Source organism: Trichechus manatus, unplaced genomic scaffold, assembly GCF_000243295.1.
Source record: "Trichechus manatus latirostris isolate Lorelei unplaced genomic scaffold, TriManLat1.0 scaffold00093, whole genome shotgun sequence".
Lineage (NCBI taxonomy): Eukaryota > Metazoa > Chordata > Mammalia > Sirenia > Trichechidae > Trichechus > Trichechus manatus.
Genome location: NW_004444029.1, coordinates 1,054,347 through 1,063,551, shown reverse-complemented (window position 1 = coordinate 1,063,551; position 9,205 = coordinate 1,054,347). Strand labels below are relative to the sequence as shown.

The following is a 9,205-nucleotide window of genomic DNA, read 5'->3' as shown; positions in this document are numbered from 1 at the left end:
TGGGTCACCCCAGGTGGAACAGGCCCGCGTCACCTGGGTCACCCCAGGTGGAACAGGCCCGCGTCACCTGGGTCACCCGGGTCACCCGAGGTGGAACAGGCCTGGGTCACGTGGGTCACCTGAGGTGGAACAGGCCCACATCACGTGGGTAATAGCTTGACAGGGTGACTGACCAGACAACACTGCTGAGAGAGATGTGGCCAAGGCTGCTCTTGGGCCCTGACGCTGGGCCTCCCCAGCCCCACCACCTGCTTTGCCCCTCAGTTCGACTTTGGCCTGTCAAGCCTATGCTGTGCCAGGCACTATACCAGCTCCACAGATGGAACAGCAAAGGGGACGGATTATCCAGCCAGTGGGGAGAGGACAGGGTGTGGCTCTGTGTCTGGGCAGAACCACCACAACTACCTCTCATCTTCTAGTCCCATCTCAGCTTAGTCTGCACCCCTCCTGCCCCCCAGTGATGGGAACAAAGTGACTGGAGGTGGGAGGGGCGGGAGCATTCGGATGTGTTTGTCCTCCGCACTGTAAGTCCTGCTCGGTCCCAGTCCAGGTGCAAGTGTCTGAGGTCCCAGGGGAAGGGGAACCAAGACAGGGAGAAGGCATGGTCTCTGCTCATCAGACTCCCTCTTGTCTGACTCTGGGGGAGACTCTGGCCTGGAAAGGGTGGGTCGGGGTGGGACTGAGCTAACGGCTCTCTCTTGAACATGTCTTCACGGCAGCCCATACTCATGGTGAGCCTTGAGCTTCAGCTTGGAATAAAAACATTCACCAAGGTGGTCTGTTCTAAATTCAATACCTCTGGGCTAATTCCAAGTATTAAGCAAACCAACCAACCGGTAGCTATTGAGTCAACTCCACCTCATGGTGACCCTGTGTGCGTTAGAGTATAACTGTGCTCCACAGGGTTTCGATGGCTGATTTTTCAGAAGTAGATCACCATGCCTTTCTTCTGAGGTGCATCCGTGTGGACTCAAACCTCCAACCTTTCAGGTAGCAGCCGAGCACATTGACTGTTTGCACCACCTGGTACCTTGAGCTGGATGACTGCAACTCTGGAGACCCGTTTATTCCTCGGCCCGGGTCCTCCCTCCTGCCACCCCCTCCCCCATGGGAGCTTCCCCAGCAAAGCTGGCTTCTGGCCACAGGCAGACTGTTTGCATTTCAAGTCCTGGATTATTGCCTCCGAGTGGACTCAACCTCCAACCTCAGGTTAGCAGCAGAGCGCGGTAACTGCACCACCCAGGGAATCCTGCCCAAAATTAGGGATTCGGAAAGAAGGTAAGACATCTCAGGCCCTTGGCTAGAACCCCAGAAACACTCTCACAGCGAACCTGGCCTTTGGGTCCCTCCACACGATTTGGGTGTTCCTTCTCCAGCTTCTCCATTTCATCCTGAGACGCAAACAGGCCAGTGAAATCCCTTCCAGCCGTGGCTCAGAGTGGAAAAGAGCTGAAGGAGCTGCGTGATACCTGCGGGCTGCTAGGTGCTCAGCACAGCGAGGGAGGCAGTGTGCTGCTGACGACTTCGTGTGAATGTTGGACGGATCGGCGCCCTCGAGGCTGCCCGGGGCTCGAGGACTCACGGTCCTTAATCGTAATGAGCCTCCATTACGCCACCTCGAGCTGCCAGAGAAATGCCACCCGCCAAGGCACAGCACAGAGCTCGTGGGACCCCAGAGGAAAGCCGTCGCATGGTGGACTCACCGGGCGAGCGCCCCTGGCGCTCCTGGAAGGGGGCGGCAGAGCCGGGGAAACGCTGTCCCGCGCCGCCCTCGCTCTCAGGTGGAAGTCACTCACCCTGTCTGGTACACAGCATTTTCTCATTTTAGTGTAAATGTTTTAAAAGAGCCGATCCTCATCTCTCCTAGTTGAGATTTCCGCTTGGTGAAAACCCATTGCCGTCAAGTCGATTCCAACTCATAGCGGCCGTACAGTACAGAGTAGAACTGCCCCGTAGGGGTTCCAAGGAGCAGCTGGTGGATGCAAACTGCCAACCTTTTGGTTAGCAGCTGCGCTGTTAACCACTGCACCACCAGGGCTCCCTTGGCTTGGTCAGAGGACTGTACATCTCAGCTCACCGTTTGTCTTCATATCAGGGTAGCTGGGTTACCTCCTGGGTTAGGACTGCCAGCGTGGAAGGGGTGGTTGGGGGTAGAATTCTCACCTTCCACGCAGGAGACCCGCTTTGATACCCAGCCAGGGTACCTCATGCACAGCCACCCTCCCATCTGTCAGCGGAGGCTTGCATGCTGTTACGATGCTGAACAGATTTCAGCGGAGCATCTAGACTAAGACAGACTAGGAAGAAAGGCCTGGCGATTGACTTCTGAAAATCAGCCAGTGGAAACCCTCTGGATCACAATGGTCCGATCCCCACCTGACATGGGGTTGGCGCAGGACCGGGCAGTGTTTCGTTCTGTCAGGCGCTGGGTTGCCGAGAGTCGAGGGGTACTCTACGGCAGTTAACAATAAATTGGATATGAGGAAACTCCACGTGGCGCCCTGGGCTGCGGGATAGCTGCTCCCCCACCCCCACCCCCCACAGACTGAGAGGGTCCAGACCCCCTTGGAGAAAATGAGGTCCGCCCACCGGAGAGAAGAGCAGCTGGGCCAGGCTGGAGCTGGTCTGGAGGTGCTGGACAGGCAGGGGTCCCTCCAGATTGCAGGCAGGAAGCCAGGCCCGCGACCAGTGTTTAGGCTGCTGGGGGGCCAGGGCGCTCGTGGGAGCGGGAGTCCTCGGAGCGCGTGGGCCCTGCGGGGCTGCACAGGGACAGGGCCCACAATCCGGGCCTGCGTCTGGGGCCGGCTCCACTGATGTCCTTACCCGCGGGAGGCCCACCCCTCAACAGGAGGCCCCCGAAGGCCCCCGCCCCCCACACCCCTTACGCAGGCCCACGCCCCCACAGAAGGCCCACCCAGGCCCACGCCCCCCACGCCCCTCACGCCCCCCACAGGAGGTCCATGCCCCCCACGCAGGCCCACGCTCCCCAGGCTTGTGCCGGAACTTGCCAGAAGCCCCTTCCTCCTGCAATATCCCAGGCCTTGGAGCTTACCCCATACTAAGGAACGCAAGCCCGATCCCACCATCGCATGAGTCACTGCCGCTGTGACCCTCCACGCTCTGAAGTCAGAGGGGTCAGAGGAAGAGTCCCGGGCTCAGAGCATGGCCCCAGGACCAGCAGGAGGGCCCCTAAGCTTGTTAGAAATGCAGACTTTCAGGCGCCACCCCCCCTCCCCCGCCCCCCAGACCTGCTGAGTCAGAATCTGTGCTTCCTGACACTTTCAAGAGAGCTGGAGACCAGGACTCCAGGTAGAAAGCAGGCGACAGGCTCTCCAGCCCAGGTGAAGGGGAGCTGGGGGTGAGTGGACGTGGCCGCAGGGGCCAGTGAGCAGTGAGTGGAGGGACACCCCGCAGGGAGGGCACCCTGAGCACAAGTTTAACCTCATGGATGCCGGGCTGTGTTTGGGGCATCAAAGGCTACCGGGTAGGCCTGGAGGTGGGACCCTGGACGTCATCGAGTCTGAAGGATGAGCACAGAGGCGGCGAAGGACCAGGAACAGAATCGCCATGGCTGCAGGGAGCTGACCCGGAGAGACAGACACTCAGGGGGTGTTGCGAGGTGGAGCTGGGCAGCCCGCGAGGGGTGGATTTATCACTGGGGGATATGGGATTTCAGGGGTCATTGTTTCTATAGTTTTTAAATTTTGAGACAAAGGTAAAAAGTTTACCAAATATTATAGATTGAATTGTGTCCCCCCAAAATTTGTGTTGCAACCCTAACCCCTATACCTGTGGAAAAGGAGGCCTGGTGGTCCAGTGGTTAAGCGATTGACTGCTAACAGAAAGGTCGGGGGTTGGAACCAGCAGGTGCTCCTCAGGAGAATGATGTGGCAGTCTGCTTCCATGAAGACTGACGGGCTTGGAGAATGATGTGGCAGTCTGCTTCCATGAAGACTGACGGGCTTGGAGAATGATGTGGCAGTCTGCTTCCATGAAGATTTCGGGCTTGGAAACCCTATGGGGCGGTTCCACTCTGTCCTGTAGGTCACTGTTGGTCAGAATGGACTCGACAGCAATGGGTTTGTATTTTTGGTTTTATACCCGTGGATATAATCCCACTTAGGGATAGGGTTTTCTTTGTTACGATGGTGAGAACATATCAGTGCAGGCCGCATCTTAAACCAATCATTCTGGGATAGAAAAGGAGCAGATTCGGCACCGAAGCAGGAAGCACAGAGGGGGAAGAGGGATGCCATGTGGAGATCACCAAGGAACCGAGGAGGAGAAGCTGACAGAGACAAGGACCGTCCCCAGAGCAGACAGAAAGAGCCTTCCCCTAGAGTAAGCGCCCTGAATTTGGACTTCTAGCCTCCTGTTCTTCAAAGGCACCCACTTGTGGTATTTCTGTTATAGCAGCACCAAGAAACTAAGACGCAACTCACTTTGCTCAGCTGACATGACCCTGATACCTTACCCTGATAAAGAAAAGACCACTCCCCACGACGAAGACACCCTACTGAGACCCCAGGCCTCCTCATAGTGACTTAGAAGGCAACCACTCAAGTCAAGGGGAAGTCGAGGGTCTCACCACCCAGCGCTGCTGTGACATAAAAAGACAAATGTCAGAAGGGGAGACAAAATGATCACTATTTGCGGATGTTCTGGTTGTCCATGGGAAAACCTAAGAACACCAAGAAACAGAACTAATAAATAAGGTCAATGATGCGCATCAGCCGTCATTAGCAGGACAGTGTAGTAAAAACATCCAAGTCACAAACAAAAAGATGAAACGTCTCAGATTAATTTACAAGAAACATTAGGACTAATATCCAGCAACAACAAAAGGCAAAACTTTGTCCTGTTACGTAGTAAAACATATTTTGAAGCTAGGGTCTGGCTTTAGTGCAGAAATTCACAGACCTGTAAAACAGAATAAAAAGACCCAAAGACACAAAATGAGACTAAAGGGGCACACCAGCTCAGGGGCAAGGACGGGAAGCCAGGAGGGGACAGGAAAGCTGGTAACGGGGAACCCAAAGTCGAGAAGGGGAGAGTGTTGACGTGCTGTCACAAAACAATATGCGTATTAATGTTTAATGAGAAATTAATATGCTCTGTAAACCTTCATTTAAAGTACAATTTTAAAAAGGGGGAGGGGAGTAATAGATACAAAAAAAGACACAAAAAGATATGCATAAAGTTAGAATTTGGTAAAGGTGACAGCTCAACTTTGAAGGAAAGGTTAAATTATTCAGTAAAGAGTTGGTAGCCGTTCGTAAATAAGTATTAAATTAGTTTACTACCACTGAACACACGTGAAAATAAATAGCAAGTGGAGAAAAGCAAAGTTCTGCCATCTCTTTTTTAACCCACTCCTCTTTTTATTGTATATATTTTAAATGTCCCCCCACACACACACCCTCTCAGAGGACAAGCCCCAGGAGCAGGTAGTTTGTTAAGCTTTCTTTCCTGTAGCATGTATTTTAAGAACAGGTTCTCTTTACATTCTTCGAGAAGAAGCTGCATTCTGATATTGGATGTTTTCTCACATCCGACCCCTCTCCCCTGCTCCTGCGCTCTGAAGCCCCACTTCTCCCCACCCTGCGCCCAGCCGCAACTCCAGGCCACCATGCCGTTCACCTGGACCTCGGCAGCCACCTCCTAACTCTTCTCCCTGCCTCCCTTCTGCTTCCTCAGCCTGTTCTCCGCGAGCAGCCCACGACCCGCCCACGACCCGTCCACATTCTGACAGATGGCGCCACTCCGTTTAAGCCCTTGCACTTTGAACACACTCCGTCCTCCTAGAAGGCCCTGCCCTCCTTGCTCTTCCTGATTTCATCTCCACCTCACTCAGCCCTGGTCACAGGGCTCCAGGCCCCCCAGGATCCATCCCCCTCAAGCTCTCCCAAAGCTTCAAGTGCTCAACTCCCTGCTGTTCTCATGGACGAACCTTCTCCTCCTGAGGGTTCCACCATAAATAGCCCCTTCAGACCAGCCTCTCTGTCACTCCAAGTAGGTGGCTCATACACACACCCCATCTCAGCTTCCCAGGCTGCCGAAACAAAGTACCACAACCGGGGTGGCTTACAAGGACAGAAATTCCCTCTCACAGTTCTGGAGGCCGGGAGTCCCATATCACGGTGTCGGCCATGTTGATCCTTCCTGAGGCTCTAAGGGAGGATCTTTTCCATGGTGTCTTCCAGCTTCTGGTGATGGCCAGCGTCCTTGGTGTCCTGGACTTGTGGCTGCATCACTCCAATCTCTGGATCCATCTTCTCATGGCGTCTTCCCTCCGCGTCTGTGTCTCTGTGTCTCCTGTCTGCTATAGGACACCACTCAGATGGGATCTCCCCCACGTGTCTGTCAGTTTGTTGTACTGTGGAGGCTTACCTGTTGCTTTGATGCTGGAAGCTATGCCACCGGCATTCAAATACCAGCAGGGTCACCATGGCGGACCGTTTTCAGCTGAGCTTCCAGACTAAGACAGACTAGGAAGAAGGACCCGGCAGTCTCCTTCTGAAAAGGTTTAACCAATGAAAACCTTATGAATAGCAACAGAACATTGTTTGATATAGTGCTGGAAGATGAGGCCCTCAGGTTGGAAGGCACGCAAAAGATGACTGGGGAAAAGCTGCCTCCTCAAAGTAGAGTCGACCTTAATGACGTCGATGGAGTCAAGCTTTTGGGACCTTCATTTGCTGATGTGGCATGACTCAAAATGAAGAAGAATGGGACATCAGGATTGGAGGAAGACTCATTAACAACCTGCGTGATGCAGATGATAACAACCTTGCTTCCTGAAAGTGAAGAGGACTTGAAGCACTTACAAATGAAGATCAAAGACCATAGTCTTCGGTATGGATTACACCTCAACATAAAAAAAAAAAAATCCTCACAACTGGACAAATAAGCAACATCATGATAAATGGAGAAAAAATTGAAGTTGTCAAGGATTTCATTTTACTTGGATCCACATTCAACACCCATGGAAGCAGCAGTCAAGAAATCAAAAGATGCATTGGGCAAATCTGCTGCAAAAGACCTCTTTAAAGCAAAGCAAAGATGTCACCTTGAAGACTAAGGTGCACTTGACCCAAACCATGGTGTTTTCAGTTGCCTCCTAAGTATGTGAAAGTTGGACGATGAATAAAGAAGACCGAAAAAGAATTGTCACCTTTGAATTGTGGTGTTGGAGAAGAATATTAAATATACCATGGACTGCCAAAAGAACGAACAAATCTATCTTGGAAGAAGTACAACCAGAATGCTCCTTAAAAGCAAGGATGGGGAGACTGCATTTCACATACTTCGGACATTTCGTCAGGAGGGATCAGTCCCTGGAGAAGGACATCATGCTTGGTAAAGTAGAGGGTCAGCAAAAAAGAGGAAGACCCTCAATGAGATGGACTGACACAGTGGCTGCAACAATGGGCTTAAGCATAACAACAATTGTGAGGATGGCGCAGGACCGGGCAGTATTTCCTTCTGTTGTACGTGGGGTCACTATGAGTGGGAGCCGACTCGATGGCACCTAACAACAACAACGGATGGGATCAGGACCCCCCACTGCAGTGTGACCTCATGTTGACTGATAACTTCTTCCAAGACTCTATTTCCTAACAGGGTCAGGTTCACAGGAATAGGGGTTAGGACTTCAGATGTCTTTTGGGGGAATGCAATTCAATCCACAGCACTAGTCGTCCATTATAAATGATGGCTTAGTGGTACGTTTCTTGACACAGAGAGAGGTTCATAAATCATCATTAAATGAAAAAAACAAATGCCAGACAGTATGTGTAGGTGGGTCCCTTCCCATCATTGTAACGATGGAAAGAATATACGTAAAACACTGGACGTAATTACCACAGGGTGGTTTCTACCTGAAAATCTGTATAATTAGATTTTCTGTAAGGAGCATGTATTCTCGACGTCCGTTTTTGAAGGCCCTCAAAAAAGCATATTAAATTATAAGGTTGTTTAGGAAAGTCACCACTGGGGAGCCCATCGCTTTGACGCCAGGTGAAAGAGGCGATGGAGGGGCGGCAGTTACCCCTGTCGCCTGCAGGTGGCGCAAAAGCAGCTTGCTGACAGCCGCAAGAACTGCGTTAGCTTTCCTCGGAAGAAACAACTTTACGAGATTTAAAATCCCTGAGATTCTCTGGTCACATAAGTGTTTTGCTAATGATGCATTTGGCGTTGTGGAAGATTGTTCTAAATATAGTTGGAAATGCCAAGTGTTCGCTCTGATGGAAGTCGGCTGCGGACTGAAGCTACAGTGCTGCCAGGCCCCCGTGGCTGGTTGAATAGAGTATAAACTGGGCAGTTACGCAGGGCGGGCTCCCCACACCCCCCAGACTGGGGGCTCTTTGGCTCTCAGTCCTGGCTGTCCAGTCACCTCTGGGTTTGCAGCTTGCAGGTTCAGGACTGGACTGTGGATGGTCACTGATGACCCCTGACTGCTTGTCAGAACAGGGAGTTCTGTCCCTGGTGAGGGGTTAGCCCCTCCCTGCACCCTCCTCTGCCCCCGCCCCCCCACTCCCCAGGGAGCTGCCGCTTCCTGGCCTCCGCCGCTTTGCCCACCTGGTGGCTGTTACCTGGTCAGGTGCAGTCACAGCAGGTGCTCAGGTATGTCTGTGAGCGGATGCCTGGCTGCTGCTGAACAGCCAGCACAGGTGTCTTCCTTCTGCCGAACACTGGCACCTTCCCCACGGGAGACAGGGTGACAGAGCTCCCGGCAACCCACCTTTCCTCCTGCGTACCTGAGCAGGTATTAAACCTCACTCCAGAAAGGTGTGTGGTGACAAATAGGTTTCTCACAGATGACACTAAAAGCACCAGGCGCTCAGGGGGGGTCACAGCTGAGGAGACACCACTAGACCCGTCAACCGTGAAAACGCGTCCAAGAAGAGGCGGGAGCACACGTGGGGACCGAGGAGCCCTCCGATTCTGGGAAGCCTCATTTGTAGTTTGTACAGGAAGGCGCCTCACTCTGAGGGCTGTCATCTGGTCCCCCCTCTGCTTCCAGCTCACCCCACTCCCCAAAGAACAAGTTCCCTCTGAGCTCTGATGGCCCCTGCCCTGGGGCAGGACAAAGAGTCACTCTTGCTGTAACAGCAAAAGAACTATGTGTTTTGAATCTCAGCATTTGGGAAAGTGTGTGTGTGTGTGTGTGTGTGTGTGTGTGTGTGTGTGTGTGTGTGTGTGT

At 52.8% G+C, this 9,205-nt stretch overlaps 1 protein-coding gene across 1 annotated transcript in view; it reads left to right on the top strand.

Annotated features, from left to right (window-relative positions):
• Positions 1-9,205, top strand: part of CNTNAP2 (contactin associated protein 2) — a 1,280,693-nt gene that overhangs the window by 1,184,009 nt on the left and 87,479 nt on the right. The gene's annotated exons all lie outside the window — the stretch shown is intronic.